The sequence below is a fragment of the Podarcis pityusensis genome, assembly GCF_964106645.2.
Source record: "Podarcis pityusensis genome assembly, chromosome: 10".
In the NCBI taxonomy this organism is placed as follows: Eukaryota; Metazoa; Chordata; class Lepidosauria; order Squamata; family Lacertidae; genus Podarcis; species Podarcis pityusensis.
The window spans coordinates 46,428,119-46,447,867 of record NC_138035.1 but is presented as its reverse complement, the minus strand read 5'-3'; the positions used below and the strand labels follow the sequence as shown (position 1 = coordinate 46,447,867).

The 19,749-nt window shown below is 43.5% G+C and overlaps 1 long non-coding RNA gene across 1 annotated transcript in view; it reads left to right on the top strand.

Moving 5' to 3' along the window:
* Window positions 1-5,505: 5,505 nt before the first annotated feature.
* LOC308486095 overlaps window positions 5,506-19,749 on the top strand; it is a 28,227-nt gene continuing 13,983 nt past the window's right edge. The window contains exon 1 of the long non-coding RNA XR_013990947.1: window positions 5,506-5,623. This is a non-coding gene — a long non-coding RNA (uncharacterized lncRNA). The remainder of the gene's footprint in view (window positions 5,624-19,749) is intronic.

Genomic DNA, 19,749 nt, shown 5'->3' with positions numbered 1-19,749 from the left:
ACTTACTGTAACAACTTCATGGTGAATTCCAGCAACTATTTTTCTTGGGGGAAAGCTCTGTTTACACATAACTGTTAATACATTTCTCTTCACGTACAAGCACTAGAAAGAAGTATTGCCAAAATGAAACAGCAATAAATTTTAGATGACACAGTCTTATATTCAAGCATTCTACATTTCCTTATATTGATGCCAAAAGGTCAAAGAATATGCAAAGATGTCTGTACACAACCCATAGGTACACACATGCTGCACAGGGATTCTAGTGGAGCTTGTGTGTGTGTGTTTCACCCATCCCCCCCCCCCCAGCTAGTCTGCTTTGTAGGTTAAAAGATTGTTCCAAGGTCAGCTACAAATAGCATCTGGGATTCCCTTGTCTTCTACTCATTCACAACCACAAACCACATAAGCTGCTGTGAAAATGATTCCCTCTGATCTTTTACATCCAGGTGGATAGACTTGAGATGAGACATTTTTTCTAAAGCGTTGTTGTTGTTCAAAGCATCCCATTGGGACAAGGCCAAAGAATATTCCAGGCGTGGTGTGAGAGGTGTAGAGACTGGTTTCTCCCTTGAAATGAATGCATACTATCTGCATCCACATGAACTCTTTTTGTGAGATGCCGCAAGTGTAACCAAGAAAAAGGATTGGCAATGGCATAGTATAGCAAGTTCCCTGAAAAGCATTTGGAATCTTCAGCTGCTGCGAAATGCAGGATTTCTACCTGGAACCAAATATTTAGAGCATGTTACTCCAGAGTTATAGGGTCTGCACTGGATTGCTGTGCATTTTCTGAGCACAGTTTAAGGTGCTTGTTCTCGTCTATACAGCCTTAAACTTGGATACTTTACATCTTTATTATTAACCCATCCAACAGAAATCAGTGCAACGTTGCTTGCCATTTGAACCTTCACAGGGAAGCCAGGGCGGCAATGCAGCCCCAACGCTAAAAGCCCCAACCATGCTGCTCCACGCTGCTGCTCCCAAGTAGAAATGGTGAATCTGCCCATTCAGGCCTTTGAGCTACAGTATATAAATAGCCAGCTCCCGATTTGTCTATGCAGTTGTCACATAAGGGCACACATGTATGTATTTCAAGACAGATGCAGTCAAAATATAGCTGACATTATTAGGTTCCCCAAAGGTTTCAAAATTTGGGGCAACAAAGGGTGGTTGAAACCGTGTCTCCTCTTATGCAAAAGTCTTCTGCACCACAATACACTACAGATTAAAGTGGCTATTTTTAGTCAGTTGAAATAAATGGACATGAATGTGGAAACTGAAAGTATGGTTCTCCAGCATATTTAGATACTATTGATTTCAGTGGGAAAGAGTGGAGACCCTGCTGTGAACATGGAACCCAGCCCAATCACAGAATTCAAGTGCAGAAGCTTGCATGACTTTCTCATGCTGGGTCAGAGCTATTGTCATTTAGGCTGTTGTCGTACTGTGCTATATCTGCATGCAGGAAAGAATTAGAGGCATCTCTTAAAGTCTCAAGGGCCACTTAGGAATTTATAACCAACTTGCCTGTTCAGCAGCTCATCCATCTCTACCACTGAATGGGTTCCGTAAGAAAGAGGGGGTTGGGTGCTTCATAGCCAGGACAAAACAGGTTGGTGGAGGTGAGGAGTTAAAGAAAGGAGTGACCAAGGTAACAGCAAGGCTGAGCTAAAACCTCATAGAGAGCCTAGGAATAGGAGAGGCTGTGGTTCTGGGGGTTGCTTGGGCACCTTCCTACCCAGATGGTGGCAACTGTCATTGGAAAGGCAGAACAGTGGCTGATGGTGCTTGGTGAGGTTAAGAGCAACCCAAGCCTCTCTGGGACCTACTCTACTTTCTTTAGAGCAGGGTTGGAGAACTTCAACCCAGGGGCCAGATGCAGCCCTCCTGGCCTTTATGTAGTCCTCAGATCCCTTCCTGGCCACACCTCCTCACCAGCCCTACCTTGCAGCCTCCTTGAGTGTTTTTGCCTGGCTGGAATGTGCCTGGCTTGAACTCTGTTAATGCATCTTGCTTGCCTGGATGGAAAACAGAGAGGGATATGAGAGTGTGCATAGACGCTAGCTCACTGTACATAGGGGAAAGTTACACTGATTGCTCAGCTCACTGTTGCCTCTGACCCCATCCACCGCTGACATGTGGCACCTTGAAGGTTGCCCAGAAGTTAATGTAGTCCTTGGTCTAAAAAAGAAAGATTCCCCACCGCTGCTTTAGATGTCTAACCCATAGGCAGGCTATAATTGTGGCCTTGGGAGTCTAGTTGCCTTTTAATTCATGTATCATTTGCCTCTTGAGATGTTCTCTTGACATCTGATGATTCTGTTGTGTTGCTGGTTTTTTTGTTTCCTGGATTTTGCAGGGGAAATTCTTTGTGTTAACAGATATTCATATTTGGTTAATGGACAATCATGTTGGAGTTAATAATCTCCTAAAAGCTGTTGTGTTTCATGTAGCTTGGAAGGAGGCAATTACCTAAATAAAAACATTTTTTCCATCAGGCAATCAGTGTTACAAGAAGTATCATACACATGCTCTCCCTCGCTGTCTGTCACACTCTTCATTGGTTCAATTATAGCACATTTCCCTGTGTTCCCTTAGCAACACCAAACGAGAGGATGCCTGAAAGCATTTTGGTCTGGTTCATGGGACGTGGCCTATTAGACTATTTTTATGGGCTCTGAATACCACTCAGAATAGAGATTCAAAGCTTGGGGCTTGTACAGAAAATGCTCTCTCTTTTGGAGTACTGGAAGCAACTTCCCCCTCTAGCATTAATGTTCGCACTGGCTTTGATTCTGCAATGGTAGCATTTTCAACTGCTCAAATTTGTTTATTTGTGTATTTAAAACCCACACTTTTATTTTAAAAGAAATCCAATGTGAAGTACAACACAGGAAAATAAAATCAGCACAAAAGCAACATTTAAAACATCAATAAATATTGGTTGGTTAAAAAGTCCTGTCTAAGCAGTATAATTTTCAGAAGACGTCAGACCCTCCAAGTGTCCCTATTTTCCAGGGACAGTCCCGGATTTACAGAAGCTGTCCCAGTTTCTGATTTGATCCTGGAATGCCCTGCTACTCCTTAGGATGTCCTTCTTTTCATCTGAGAAATGTTGGAGGCTTTGGAGTTATGTGACCCCTGAACCAAGGAGATACAATCTTTAGAAGACACCTGAAGGCAGCCCTGTATAGGGAAGTTTTTTAAAGTTCAATGTTTTATTATGTTTTTATATATGCTGGAAGCCACCCAGAGTCGCTGGGGCAACCCAGTGAGATGGGTGGGGTATAAATAATAAAAGTATTATTATTATTATATAGGTAAAGGTAAAGGTACCCCTGCCCGTACGGGCCAGTCTTGACAGACTCTAGGGTTGTGCGCCCATCTTACTCAAGAGGCCGGGGGCCAGCGCTGTCCGGAGACACTTCCGGGTCACATGGCCAGCGTGACAAAGCCGCATCTGGTGAGCCAGCACCAGCGCAGCACACGGAAACGCTGTTTACCTTCCCGCCAGTAAGCGGTCCCTATTTATCTACTTGCACCCGGGGGTGCTTTCGAACTGCTAGGTTGGCAGGCGCTGGGACCGAGCAGCGGGAGCGCACCCTGCCGCGGGGATTCGAACCGCCAACCTTTCGATTGGCAAGCCCTAGGCGCTGAGGCTTTTACCCACAGCACCACCCGCGTCCCATTTATTATTATATAGGATGTCCCTATTTTCATCAGAGAAATGTTGGAAGGTATGAGTCATCTGATTGAAGTGAGAGATGGCTCTTACTGAACATCTGCTGGTGAAGAGTTCCTCAGGGCTGGGCCTGCCACATTAATGACCTGTTCCTGGTGCTGGCCAGCTGAACTCAGGAATGCACAGAACTACCATAAAGTGCCCCATCAGAGGACCTGCATATAATGAATAAGGCATCTGGTTCTCTGGCTTTCACCTCCCTTGTGAGGGGGTGGCTGCATGCAACTCTAGAAGGGCAGACACTAGCCGTTGGCTCTGTAGCCAACAAACGCCTCATGCTGTCTGGGCAATGGGAAGGTAGGGCCTCACTGGATGTTTAAAGCTGGCTGTCCTTTGGTGAATCATCTAAGGACTGACACTCCTGTCCAACACGTGATCAGCATGAGTTGAGCTAGCCACCTTTGGGGGGGGGCAGGTCGGTATTGTTTCATAAACGCATTCATGGTCTGGGGGCACATGTGGATATTTCCATTTGCTTTTGTGTTTTCTCCCAACTTTACATGGCTCTGAGGAGGCACTGTGTTAGAGATGGGGAGCGCTTTGGTCAAGTCTTCAGGAAGATTTTTGAGCCCAAGGACCCCATTTCCTCAGAGACAACATTCTGGGAACCCAAGCCAGAGACAAAATGGGGGAACCAACAGAAAAGACTCTTGCCTTTGTACTGTGAGCTACATTCCAGGCACACAAAAGCTAGAGGTTTACACACACACACACACACACCTCTATCCAGGCAAGGAAGAGACATTATCACAGTTCAAGAAGATATTCCAGCCAGGCGAAATAATCCTCAATTAGCATGTGGGGCAGGGCCAGCAAGAGGTGTGGTCTGGGGAGAGAGGGATGTGGCCTGTAGGGTCCAACAACATCTGGAGGGTCCCAGATGACTCAGAGGTGGGCAAGGCTGGCTCAAGACCCTTTGCTGCCTGAGGCAAAGCAGCAAATAGAGGCCCTCACCACAAGTCAAGGTGGATGGTACCCAAGGCCAGCCAAATTATTTTGGCACCAGAGGCAGAAAATCCCACAAGTTTCTCCCCCTGCCAACAGTGAAAATACAACAATGGCAATTTAAATAACTATTTGCTGCCCTTTTGTGACAAGGAAAAAACCCCTGACTGAGGCAGCTGCCTCACTCTGCCTAACAGTAGGTCCGGCACTGGGAAACTTGTTGTTTTTCTGCAGGCCAGCCTTTTTGTTTCCTTCTTAGTTTTCCCATTTAAATCTCCCTCAGAGATAGATAGACGGACAGATAGACAGATCAAGGTTATATTGAGTGCTGAGGTCTGGGCAGCAGTGTTTAAATTTGATCCAGGTCAAAGGTGCTGCCAAATATAGATCAATTCTGACAGTCTATTGACTACGAACAAGAGTGGCCAGCTGTTGTCAGCACTGAAGCCATCCGGAATATGTCTGTTGCTTGATGCAGCTTGCGTTTCCCCACCGCTCTGCGCAAGTAAGTGACAGCTGTAGACAAATCTGTGGATGGGCTGAATGCGCCTTTCTCCATTTCCAAAAACAGAACTGGCCTTCACTTGTACCATCTGAGAGCCACATTGATTTAGATGCAGAATGCTAGGGCCAAAAAACTTTTCTGGGTCCCAGACAGTGTATAATGAGATACAAGATTAGACTTGATACCCTATACATTTTAATTGCCTCTTTGCACTGCAGCACATGTTGCAAATATATTTAGGTTGCAACCCTACACCCACTTACCTGGCAGAAAGCGCCATTGCATTCGGTGGGACTTACTTTTGAGTTGACAGGCATAGGAATTGTATGCTAAGTTGCTTCTTCCCCATCCTGGCCAGCTGATGGGTAAAAGTTGGCTTTTATACTGGGGGTAAGGAAGAAGCAACACTTACCTTTTGGGATATGGAGGTAAGTTGCCCCTTATTAGGATATTACTTGGTAACACTAATACATATCAGTTTTAATACACCACTCTCGCAGCCGCTGTAGCTTAGAAAACTTTTTAACGAACAATTAAGCATGCTGTTTTCCTCCAAAATGTTCTCTTTGGATCTATTGAAACTCACATCCCTGAAAAACATAAAGAGTCCTAAGGTTTCTTATGATCACCAAACTGGAATTTCTGTTCATTGAATAGGTTCCTGCCACCTAAGCTGATCCTAGTTCATTTTTTGTTTTTCCTTCTCCAATTGTTTTCAAATAACAAATATTGTGATTGAAATAATGTTGAGTGTAACAGAGTAATCCATATTTATAGAATTCATGTGCCTTTGTTTACAAACAGAAAATGAATTTGGGAGTTCCCAGTGGATTTCAGGGACCTCTTGTACTTGATATTTTGTCTAAAGGGTTATTTAGTGATATCAGTTATTTAGTTATTGTTAATTTAGTTTGTTTCATGGCTTCTGATTCATTCTGAACTTGCAAGACTGTTGAAGACCCAAGACTTGTTGTAGAATGTGAAGCAGGATCCATTTCTCTGCATTGCTGATGAACAGAACAGGGGGGGAGCCTGTGATGTAAACACAGAGTAACCTAATTATTATGTGGCCATTGCCCTGAAACATATAATTATTGGAACAGCAGCAAAAAGGAAGTAGAAGGGGAAACTCTAAGACTGGGACGAGGACATTGCTGGGCTTTGTCCTACAGTTTCTATAATTCCTTACCATTGGGCCATGTTAGCTTGGACTGATGGAAGTTATGGCACAATAGATTCAGGGGACTTGGCTACATAGGTAAAGAAAATGCTTTATATGCATTGTAACACTGTAACACCAGATGGCGCTGCGGAGTCCCGTCTTTCGCCAACTGGATTTCCATTTATGAAGTTTACAACGCGTTTAACTGAGTCGTTTTTTTTATATGTCTAGATCCAGCCAGGGTCTTTTAATGGCAGTTTAAAGGCTTCTTGTACTGTAAGCTTCCATAAGCTACAGTCCAAAGTAGGCTTGAAGTGGACTCTAGTTCACAAAAGCTTGTGCAACAACAAATCTGCATAGGAGGCGCACGAGGGAGGGGGGTGGTGCCATCCAAACTGTAAGGCATGTTGTGGGAGCTTCTTTTTGGCAGAGCTTCCCCAACCTCACCTCGCCCAACCTCCACGCTGGCAAACACAGTCCTACCACCAAGAGGAAGCCATTTCTGCTCCACCCTCTCTCACCTGCCACTGCTGGTTAGCCGAAGTTAGAGCCCAGTGACTTAGGTGTCATGGATTTCTGTGGGAACTGTGTTCAACAACTAAGCCCAGATCCAACATTTTAAGGTGCCACAAGACTCTGTTGTTTTTCTACAACCATTTCACTCAGCTTTCATGCTCATGATGCTTTGCGCCACCACTCACTTTAATCACCTATAGCACTAAAAGTTCTTTGTCAGAGTTAGTGGATGGAAAGGAGGATTTTGGATTTTGGCAAACACAGGATGGAACCCTTCTGTATATTACTGAAATGCCCCTTGCTAATAAAGGTAAAAGGTAAAGGACCCCTGGACAGTTAAGTCCAGTCAAAGGCGACTATGGGGTTGCTGCGCTCATCTCGCTTTCAGGTCGAGGGAGCCGACGTTTGTCCACAGACAGCTTTCCAGGTCATGTGGCTAGCATGATTAACCACTTCTGGCACAACAGACCACCGTGACAGAAGCCAGAGCGCACGGAAACGCTGTTTACCTTCATGGTACCTATTTATCTACTTGCACTGGTATGCTTTCAAACTGCTAGGTTGGCAGGAGCTGGGACAGAGCAACGGGAGCTTGCCCCATCTTGGGGATTTGAACCGCCGACCTTCTGATTGGCAAGCCCAAGAAGCTCAGTGGTTTAGACCACAGCACTATCTGCATCCCTTGCTAATAAAGATGCTTGGTACCCTCCATGTAGTAACCCATATGTGGTTTTCTCCTAAACCCTCTCAGCATGTTGAAGTGGCCACACACTTTACAAGTATTTCTGACCTCCACCGCAGATCTCCTTTGCTATTCCTGTGAGCTGCAATTAATAAGTCGGAAACCAGAGCTCTTTCAAACTGTCCGTAGCCCTTCTCCTTCCTTGGGTAGGCTATATTAGAGCAGTACAGTACCAGGAAACAGGGAGTGGTTCAAGGCCTGAATGCTATTTTTAAAGCTTAAACTTCTTCCAGATACTATAAAAGAACCAAGGGCACCGTTAGATGTGCTTCAAGAAGCTCTTATTGAAATTATTACATATATTTCAGTCTGGGGTCAGGACCTTGAGTAGCTGGTATTCTCACGAAAAGGTCAGTCCCCAGAATGGATTAGTCCCTGAATGCAATATTGCTACAAATGTCTAGCAATATTAATGAGAAGCTGGAATGCTATTGTCTACCTTTGCTTATTCTGCAAAGGGTGCTTTCCAGAAGTAGCAGGGGAGGTAGAGTAGGCAAGGAAGAGTTGTGGTTTGTTATTGATTTTGATTCTGCAACTCAAGTGCTTTGTTGGATTGTCTTACTGATTATAGGCAGTAACAAGCAGATGATTTGAGCATATTATTGTTTTAAAGAATAATTCATTTTTCCCTACATGGCTCCCTCTATAGTCAGTGCTGGATTTATGTATAGGCTAAGAAGGCTGAAGCCTAGGGCCTCTAAATCTAGGGGGCCTTGCCAGGCCTCCCACTCCCCAGTGGGCAGTCTCCCCTCTCCCAAAATTGCAAACCCAAGACTTCATGTGAGGGCAGGTCAACTCAGGCCTCTAAATCTAGAGGGCCTCACCAGCCGGCCTGCTCCCCAGTGCCGCAGTCTCCCCTCTCCCAAAATTGTAAACCCAAGACTTCATGCAAGGGCAGGTCAACTCAGGCCCCGCGACTATGAGACTCGGGGCTAGCCAGTGGGGCCCAATTTGAAGCAAGCTTGGGCTTCACTCAAATTTGTTTATAACACTCTTCCATTTTCTTCTAGTTGTGAGGGTGGGGGTGGGGAGGGGCCTCACAAGTGGAGTAGGGTCTTTCTTCATCTAAATCCGGCCCTGGCAGCATGTCCCTGTGCTTGTTTATATTGTTGACATCCATCTGTCTTGAGAGACAATGGAGTGTGCCTCCAGGGGTGAAGTCAAGCCACTGCACTTGGCAGTGCTGAAGTGATCTCCCCAGAGCACAAGCCTGGGCAGTGTGTATGGAGGTCCTGGGATGTCCAGGCGACAAGACCCCACCCTTGGCCTTTGCGGTCCAAAGGAAAGCAGAGGAATCCAGCTTGGCTGCAGGAGTTGCCAGAAGGAAGCAAACAAGGCACCATGATTGTCTTAGGGAACCCACACCAGATTTGCGTAGGGTTCACGCCTTAGCCTTTTCTTCTTCCAAAGATATCCTGCTGTACATATATGCCTGTAAATATATGCCTGTAAATATATGGCATTTTGCATCACATTCAATATGGGTACACACTCAAGTAAGAACCAAGTATGAAGCAGTCCAGAGTTCTGCGTAACTCAGAACTGAAATGAGCTTGCAAGCTGTCATACTAACAGCTGCTGGTGCAATAAAAAAATATCACCTTACCAATTCTATGCTCTTTATTTTCGGGGGCCAACAGTGGTATCGAACAACTGTTTGCTAAACCTCCTATCAAGTCACAGCTGTTTGATCTATTGGAAGCTCGTAATGAAAGATCCTATTACCTGAATTGATTATATGCTGTCATACTCTAATTTAGCCTTGGTTGTTTGTATGTAAACTCAGATTCAATTTAGCAGACTAAATTCAAGGCAAAGTCTATGAAAGCTGAACAGAAGTTAGTCCAGTAAAAGATATCACCTTACCATCTCCGGCTGTGATTTTGAAAACACCCTGCTAGAATAAATTGCATTGCATTCAACAGCTTTCAGTCCTTCTCTCTCCCCCGATTCCTTTCTCTTCGCACCCACAAAAACACATAGACTAACAACAACACGATATCATGCATGGTCATGTGAAACTACAAGCATCTATTTTTAAGGCAATATTTCAAAGTCAACCCAAAATGATATGGAATTGTATGCACTCAGAATGAAGTTCCACTGTATCCAATGGAACTTACGGTACTCCAAAGCAAGTTTTCATGGATAGGATTGCATCATCAATTCACAGAACTCTGGCCTATTTTGTACGTTCTTCTGTTATCAATTTTTATTCATTTTTTTTTAAATGTGAGCATTGTGACTGAGTTCTGCTGAATTTCAATACTCTCTGTTTACATTATAAAAAATGCTACCTTGAGGATTATGATGGAAAGGAAGGGCAGAGATCTTTGGACTGATATAGAAATAAATAATAATAAACAGAATATTAAGGAGAGGAAAGACCCTGGCCATTTGCCTCTTGTGTGTTGTGCCCTCTTCATAAGATAAGAGGAGGATATAATTGAAGGTGTACTTTACAGCTTTGCTCAATGACCCTGTTTATGAAGAGGAAGAAGACATGAATTTGGAGCAGCTTCTCTCTAACCTTGTTCACTGGTCAAGCCAACACCCCCCCAAAAAAAAATTTATGCTGGCAAAAAGAATTAGACAAATTTGCTGGCAAAAAGAATTGGACAAATATACATGGGCTGAGGAGAAAGTTCAGGCCTCAAAAATGTATTGAGGAAATGTCTGACATGGAGGATTAGTTTGATGATACATGATAGGGCAGGAGCTGAATTTTCAAACCGTTGCAAATTTGACTTGTATTTGGTAGGGAAGGTATGGGGGAGGATAAAGGCAAGAGGAAACTGCCTCCCCTCTTGAATTTTTGAAGTAGGACTGCGTGTGATCTGTTTAGCTGGTGACCACCCTTGCCCATCTCTGAGGCTGGGATGACAAGAAGCAATCTGGGGAGGATAATATTCTGACGAGTTCCAGTGAGTCAGCCCATGAAAACTGTACAATCCCACACATGAAAATAGCTCCCACTTAATTTTGGAACCTGTAAATGGAGCTGTAAAATTAGAGGACGCTTCTCTGCAACATTTCTGCATTTTATTTGCAAACTTCATAACTCTTTTGCAACCATTGATCTAAACCAATTCCCAATTAGCTAATTACTGAGGACCCCCTATCTTTCAAAAGCCAAGCCACAGAATTCCAACTTTTGATAATTTTGATAACTCTATGGTAGTTACCTCTGCAAAGACATTTTTTGAACAAAATGTGGGGTAGCCCCTAATTTGCAAAGGATGTTAGGTATACTATAAAAAAAAACCCACCAAACCACAGACTAGCACTGAGTGATATCTGGTTTTCAACACTGTGATGTATCAGTAGCTAAACATCACAATATTCTGATATATCACAATGTCTGAAACTGAAGATCATGCATGGGGATGAGGGAAGGAACAGTCATGGAGTGGGGTTCGTGCAGATGAGGGAAGGAACAGATGGGTGGGGTTCGTGCAGATCAGGTGTGGGGATTAGGTCTGGGCGATGTCAGGTTTTCAACATCACGGTGTATCACCAGCCAAACATTACGGTTTGGCGGTATACCACAATGTTGAAATAAGCTGCATTGGCTCCAGCCCATGAGCTGATGCACTTTCAACCCAGCGCCTCATAGGCTGGGGCCAATGCAGCTGGCCCTGGCCTGCTGCTCAGCGGGGGTGAGGGAAGACCCTTGCCCTCCAGCTCAGCGAGCCCCAATAACCCTGCATGGTTGTGACAGGCATATCAGGGCTACTTTCTGAGGCACAGTGCTAAAACAGACCATAAAACTTGTGATATTACCATGCAAAAATGACCAAAAAAAAAATAGTTGGGAGGGAGAGGGGATGGGACCGTGGACCCCTGGGTGCATTCTGCAGACCCCCAGGGGTCCCCGGACCCCTAATTGGGAACCACCAATCTAAACAAATAAGCTTCTACATCTTATGTGCTTACATAAGATAAAGATGAGATAAAGATTACTGCTGCTTCCTCTTGTGATCCTTTACAAGCATGGGGTTTGGGGTGCACTACGCACTACAAGTCTTCAATGGAAGGGGCAGCCTCGCTTGCACTCCTCTTCCTTGTACTGAGCAGGAAGAACCAGGCAAAGCTTATTTACACAAAATCGCCCCTTTCTAACAAGGCATTCTGTACTGAGCTATATCAATATTTCAAATGCTGTTATATACCACCTATTCAAAAGCATGAAAGTGTTGCTGATCTGTTAAGAATGGTTCAAGTAGTTATTGTGAGAAAAGTTGTGGTCTGTCTCAATAGCCATTCCCATTTTGTCAGTGAAGGGTTAGAATATATGGCATTTTCTTATTGTTAGTAAGTGTCGTTTTCATTCTTTGCCTTACGGCTTTGTTTAGCCTTAACAGAGAATTCTCTAAAATGCATTTCATCTTTCTAATGTCTATAGTAAGTTCAAAGGAAAAACATTTCTGCAAGTCAAACAGAATATACCATCTTGGAAAAGTTCAGCCCAGTTTATTTATTTTCAGCAATTTTGTCTGAGGAAACTCCTCCTCTAAAAAAAAACAAAAAAACACTTTCCAAGAAACAAAAGCAATGTAACATTTTCCCATGCTGAGGGCTAAGAGGTATGGAACTCCTGAAATAATAATTAGGAATTAAGATGAATTAATCTAAAGATTCACTAGACAGAAAGAACACATTCTCTAAGCATGTCTACTTAGAAGTAAATGTCATTGACTTCAGTTAGGCTTATTCCCACGGTAAACGATTGCAGCCTGAATCTAAATGCATTGAGTCCATGCATTATAGTATTTTATAATGCTTTCCAGTGACATTGTGAGAGTTTCTGTGGCCATACCTTCCCATTATAGAACTGGCAGGGGAGCCAACTTGAAAAAATATTGGGGGGGGGGGGAGGTAAGCCCCGCCCTGCATAATCGATCACAACACCAGCTGAATCGCAATGCCCATCAACTTTGTGGGGGACAGCTCCCTCAAATATTTTATTGGTGGGGTGAAAGGACCTCAGCCTCTAGCACTTGGCTCCTATGACTGGCATACATACAGAATACATAAGAATTTGGAGTTAATGCATAGCCTCTTCTAGGAAACCAGATGTTAAATGGTGAAAGTATATTTCCATGACATAATTGTTTGGAATTCCCTTTTTCCTCAGTGAAGAAGGAGCAGAAGAAAGTGCAACTCTTCTTAGCATGTTTAGAGCTATAACTTGAAGTACAGTTAGTCGTCAGAGTCTTTCGAAAGGACAAAGGCCAGGGATGGGGAAGTTGTGGTCCTCCAGATGTTGCTGGACTCCAACTCCCATCAGCCTTTGCCCTATCCAACCAAGTCATTGTCAGGGCTGATGGGAGATGTAGTCTAGCAACACATGTAGGGTCACAGCTTCCCCACCCCTGCTTCAGGCCCACTTCTGCAGAGCACCCAGTCATCTCCATGTCCAGCAGCTTCTTCCCCCTTTCCACCTGGTATCATGCATTTCAGAAAAAAGAGGCAGGGAAAGAGAGAGATAAATTGGCTTCTGACAGCTGGTTTGTGCTCCAGGGAGCAGCGATCAATGAATCTTTCTTCCCTTGCTGAGCCTGAGAGATGCCTGGCTAGGGTGTGCGTAAATCATTAATTGCGGCTTCCGTTGGGCTCAGCATTTTCTTGAATGCTCCTGCTAGGAGACATATTTATATGGCAGCTTCTTTAGATTCCTAGAAGGAACTGGGAGGATATTGGTGATGTTTATAAGCGAAGTTAAAAGGTGGTGATTTATCTGTAGAAACACTTTGATAATTAAGCGCACTTTTTTGCACAGTTGCGTGGCTCATATCTCTCTTATTTGTTGCTTTTTACGCCAGTTGTCTCAAAGCAACTTATGTATTAAAAAAATAGAGATAAGAAAAAGCATTAAAAGCAAATCTAAAGCAAGACCCAAAGTACTCATCCAAATTTATAGGGCCAGATTCAGCTAAATAGCTCCTACTACTGCAATGTGTTCTGCTAGTACGACTGGACTTTCCCCTACTTCCTTCCCCTGTGAGCTCACCATGTCCCCCCACATGTCTGTGGGATCAGGAGATTCCCCCCTCCCCGAACAGCCTGCAGTGGGGAGAGGAAGGATCATTCTCTCTGGAAAGCTAAAATGCTTGTGCCTCAGTGGTACCTCAGGTTAAGTACTTAATTCGTTCCAGAGGTCCGTACTTAACCTGAAACTGTTCTTTGTCACAGCTAAAATGGCCACTGTTTCTTTAATGGAAATAAAGCTGGGTCAGCATGAGTCAGCAGCCTGCACCAGGTTGGATATATAGAGTGAGAAATGTTAGTTTGGTGCTGGTGCTGGGGTTGGTTGGTTAGTGAAAGCTGGTAGTGGTGATGTATGTATAGTTAGTCAGTCGCTTTTGCACAAAGACTTTTAAGAATAAAACTCTGCAAGGATATTCTCGTGGACTCTTTTATGCCGACAAGGGTCCGAGGACCAGGCTGAGGAGACAAAGGGAGGTCAGAACCCTTTCCTCCTTTTTTGCTTTTTACAAACACTGACATTCTTAACCTGAAGCACCACTTTAGCTAATGGGGCCTCCTGCTGCCGCCACGTCGCTGGAGCCCAATTTCTGTTCTTATCCCGAAGCAAAGTTCTTAACCTGAAGCACTATTTCTAGGTTAGCGGAGTGTGTAACCTGAAGCGTATGTAACCTGAAGTGTATGTAACCCGAGGTACCACTGTATAATGATTCTAATAGCAGAACATTCAATTGCACCCATATTATTTATACTCAGTCTGTTGGTGAAATCCATGGCACCCTTTTATACTATAGGTCAGGGGTTGGCAAACTGTGTCCCTCTGGGTTGATGGACTCCGACTTCCATCAGGCTCAGCCAGCATTGTCTGGGTTGATGAGAACTGTCCATCACTGCCGTAGGTTACATTTTGTATTTTTACTTTGGCTGTGGTCTTGGAAAAACGCTCAACAGAAATGAATTGGGCTTACCTTCAAAGAAATCAGCTTAGGAACGAATGCCAGCAAATTGTGTCAATAGGATACATGCTGCTGTCCATTAAAGGAAGATCTGTAATGCAACTGTAGTCCATTTTATTTACCTTGGAATAAACTGAAGTGTGCCCAATATGTGATAAACGATTATCTGCGAAAGTGCTATATCAAGTTGCAAAAGAAAAACCCAGCCTAAAAGAACAGCTTTGTTGAGCTTGGATGTTCTGTTTGGTGGAAGCTCTCCATGCCTGTTCTACTAAACCAAAAACATCTAAAGGTTAATAGTGTGCTGCTAAATAGTGCACTGCTAAATATCTGCCCAGCAGGTGTCTGCAGACATCAGTGATGGGAACTGCTGCTAAAGATGCCTTGGAATTCACAGGGTTAGCTGGCGCTGTGAAATAAATGCCCTGCCTCCCAGGAATGCTGTGAAAGTGAAACTTAACTTGAATACTTAGGTTCGCAGCCCTTGCTTGGATCAGCTCTTAGGAAGGCCCTTACACCAGGCAAACATTCATAGTGGAAATAGGAAATATGCCTGTAGATTTCCTATTGGATGAAGGCTTTATTTGGTTGTGCTGTGCAGAGGGAGTTGGTTTTTGCTCAATCGCTTTTCAAACTATTGCCTGCAATGGAAAAGGAGCACTTTTTTCAACACTTCTTACCATGAACTGCTAGATAGTCATATACTCCTGTTCCTTTCCTGATTTCCTGTGTTTGGTGGGGCTTGCTATTTCTGCACTTTCCAGAGGAGTCAGCATGGCCTGCTAAATCAAACTGAGATTGCAATGTGTTTAAGATACCTAACTCCTCAGTCTCTGATTCTTCATGTGTTTTCTTTGGTTTGAATGAAGATTGTAGTGCTTCGAATGTGTGTGTGTGTAACCCCTATGAATTATGCAGTCCCAATAAATTATTCACTTGCATCTTTTCTCTGGTTTGCTGTTGGCTTGGCATAGCTCCCAACCACCACTGTAGAATTATCGGGTCTTCTTCTTCCTGGGAATCATTACATGGACAATCCCAGCTAACCAGGGATCCCAGAATGAACTAGATGATGTCATGAATCTATGTTACCAATCAGACTTGGGCATGTGACAACATTTGCTCCGGATACATGGAGCCAATTCAGAGTGGGGGCATTATATTATTACCTGAGCAGTAGCCAGGACTCTAGTACAGAGGGATAGAACCAGGGAGATCAGGAAGACAAGCATCACAGGACACAGATATTCCAGGACCAGACACAGAGCCTTAGCTGCAGCCAGTCAGCCAGGACCTGCCTCAAACTGTTAGGGGGCTCTTTGCCCTTCGGGAATGGGGTGGAGCCTGGAAAGGATAGTTTAGCCCAGGGGGAAGTACCCCTGGGCTCAGCCCTAATGTGCAGAACTTGGAGGGAGCAGGAGCTGGGATTCCTAGTATATAATCTGTACCCATGTTATATACTGTAAGTTATTTTAGGAACTGCCTTGCAAAACTATTTTAAATTTGTGTGAAATAATAAAAGCCACCACAGATTGGCATCTTCTTGTTCCTTAAGCCTACAGGGATGACTTAAAACAGATTTATAAAACCCATGAATGTAGCGGGATTGTACACATTCAGCAGATTCCTTTTAATGCAAGGTGCTTTCATCTTCTACTTTTGAAAGCTGGAGGGTAAACTAAGAATAACTGGTTCCCCTTCTTTGTTTTATAATTCAGGATCCTTTGATAACCCTCTCCTTGCTAGCATCGCTTTAAAGTGAATGTATGGCTGCTATCTTCTGCTACCTTTGTAAAAAAATCAGCATATATGCTGAGCTCATAATATTGTAATGAGCATTTCCCCATATATTTATGAATCAGTGTAGCTGGCTAGCTTACTGACACACACTCCCCCACCTCCGGTAAATATTGCAATGATGTAGTTCCGTCACCCCACACTGTATGTAATATTCTTAGCAAGTAATGGCTACAAAAAAATGCATATATGAAGGCAAAGGGTACGAAAAATGCTTATAATGTTAAAAATTACATAAAAGAGTGCATTATATTGAGGAAAGTAGAAATATTAGGGGAAATACGTTTACATTAGGAAAAAGTTTGCACTAAAATGTTGATGACTTTGCTTGAGGAAAAAAACACACAAATTGATATGAAAAGGGAAAGAGAAAGAGAGAAATGAGAAACAGAAGCCAGAATTAACAGATTTGGCCATCCGTGGAGGTGATACAGTGGTAGTGTCGTTCTGAAGTTTCCAATAAATAAACCAATTTTTGCCCATTGTAGGAATGTAGCAAGCTCTCTGATGCTGACTGGCTGTGGCTCTCTACAGTTTCAGGTATGGGACCTGCCCGCCCCCACCTGGAAAAACTGCAGGTGGAACCTGGAATCTTCTAACGCACAGCAGATGCTTCACCACTAAACTATTATCCTTCTCCCAAATATCAGAGATGGCAAGTATTACTGCTGTGACCCACACGTCAGGCCCACACAAAGATGTTAAAATATATTTAAACTGACTGTTGGGCTGCCGTCAGTTGCTAGGCAACAAGTGCTTTGTTTATAAGTCCCCGAAAGATAACAAGTCTTGCAAATTCTGTAAGTGCCAGACTTTGGAAATGGCTCCGTCAATCTAAGCAGGGCTCCTCCGCCAGCACAAATATATTTCTGATGTGACCCTCAGTTCTGACACTCCCACTTAATGGCTGCAGCTGACTTATGTGGGACTCTGCCTCTTGTTAGGTAGTCAGTCAATTGCTTTCAAGAGAATTGAGTGGGATTTGCAAGAGATGTTGCTTCTCAGGGTGTACGTGCATTATCACTTTTGTGCTGCTGTTTGCCTTTGCTCAGACGTGATGGGCAGGCTTTGTAAACCATGCATGCAACCAAAGAAGGGCGAGAGTACACAACAGGAGGACTGATGTATTTAATTCTCAAGGTGAGGGGAAGCAGTGCCCATTTCCAGTTGCATTTGCTGTGAGGGCAGGACAAGTTGGGCCTCTAAATCTAGGTGGTCTCACCAGCCTGCCCACTCCCCAGTGCCGCAGTCTCCCCTCTCCCAAAATTGTAAACCCAAGACTTCATGCAAGGGCAGGGTAACTCAGGCCCAGCAACTATGAGACTCAGGGCTGGCCAGTGGGGGCCCATTTGAAGCAGTGGGGTGCAACTTGAATTTTTTTTTTTTTTGTAGAGCCCCAGTTCACAGCCAAAGTCTGCAAAATCTTATAGATATAAACACATGTGTATATATGAATTAATAAAAAATATTCAAAGTATAAGCCCAGATGCAAAACCTTGCACTCACACAGAGATTTATTTGTTTATTTAGATTTTAGCACAAATTCCAGGTTCTGGGAAGGCTCTGGAATAAGTTTCTAAAACAGGGCATATTAGAGAAGCAGGTTGGCAGAATTCCTATGTATTGGAAAGCAAAGGACTTGCAAATATTCTACATGAGAAAGGAAATCTGGTAACTGATTTGCCTTTTGGGAACTAGCTGTCACGACTGTATGCTATAAAGCAATGTAAAAGATGCCTACAGAGAAAAATATATCAGCACCGAACATGTGTTTAAAATTGACTCTTCATTTAAATGTGTCTGGAGATTAACTACTCTCAGTGTAGTGGAAAATCATCTCCACTTTCAGATACTTTAATGAGGGAATTTGCTCACATAGTCGATCAGGCAAAAATTTAAATTCACATGCAGTCTTTGAATGCCCAACATATCCTAGTAAGAGATTTGATCGTAAGACCTCTCTTTTTCAAACTGAGATGCATGATAGGCAGGTATCCTTTGGTTTATTTCCACTGAATAGCTTGAAGACAGCTTAATTGAACTCATTAGCAAACCTAGTTTCTAATTTTATGCTTTCTGCTGCAATAAAAAATCATTGCAAAGACTGGGTGAAATTCTGTCTGCAGAATGGCATTTGATTCATCAGAAGCATATGCTAATGTTAGAGAAATGAAGGGTTTTTTAATTATTATCCTCTATCTCCTCGGCACGGGTGGCGCTGTGGGTTAAACCACAGAGTCTAGGACTTGCCGATCAGAAGGTCGGCAGTTCGAATCCCTGCGACGGGGTGAGCTCCCGTTGCTTGGTCCCTGCTCCTGCCAACCTAGCAGTTCAAAAGCACATCAAAGTTCAAGTAGATAAATAGGTACCGCTCCCGCGGGAAGGTAGACGCCGTTTCCGTGTGCTGCTCTGGTTCGCCAGAAGCGGCTTAGTCATGCTGGCCACATGACCCAGAAGCTGTACGCCGGCTCTCTCGGCCAATAAAGCGAGATGAGCGCTGCAACCCCAGAGTCGGCCACGACTGGACCTAATGGTCAGCGGTCCCTTTACCTTTACCTTTATCTCCTCGGCAGCCCCCTAGTGCCATGCTCCTTACTTTTCTGGAGGTTCCTCCAGTCTTCTGGAACTGATTTTCAGGGGATGCAGGGGAAAGGGGAACTGGTGAAAACTGCCTCTCCTTCCCTTACATTCCTGGGCACTAGGGATGGTGTTGAATTTTGCAGTAATTGAGCTTGCACTCAAGCTGAGCTCTGTTCAAGAGCTTTGTGAGCCAATCAGGTTTCATGTGAGTAATAGCAATATTTAGAGATACAAATCTCTTCAGTCATGAAAAAATAAGGACCCAAAATAAGCTTATCAAACCAGGCCATTATAACTGTGCATCTGTACAATTAATTGTGTGTTCCCTTCAACTGTGCTTAATTGAGGACATGACTGTAGTCATTAACTGTAATGGTTACATTTCTAATCCTGTCTCCTACCTTGACTGTGTGTAGAGTGGGGAGTAATGTTTATATTAGGACATGCTGAATTTTTCAACTTTCAAATTCCAAAAAGGATGGGTGCTAAAAATTTGTAACATGACTTGGGAATTCAAAATATATTTTGGTTAAATGAATATAATTTAGTTTTCCTTGGTAAGTAAAATTTGTGTAAAAATGCATAGAAATCATTTAAAATGATTGCTAAGTACTTGTAGTTATGTATTATTATTATTATTAAGCATTACCTGACATTTTCAGAAGATAAAATTAAAATTCTTGGATTTTCTGAAAGCAGTTTATGTGTTTATTCATTAAACATAGACTTATCAGGCCAAATGTTGTCTAATAACAGGAATAATAGCAGATTTTGAATTCCCCACACCCAAAAACATATTTTTAAGACCCCTCA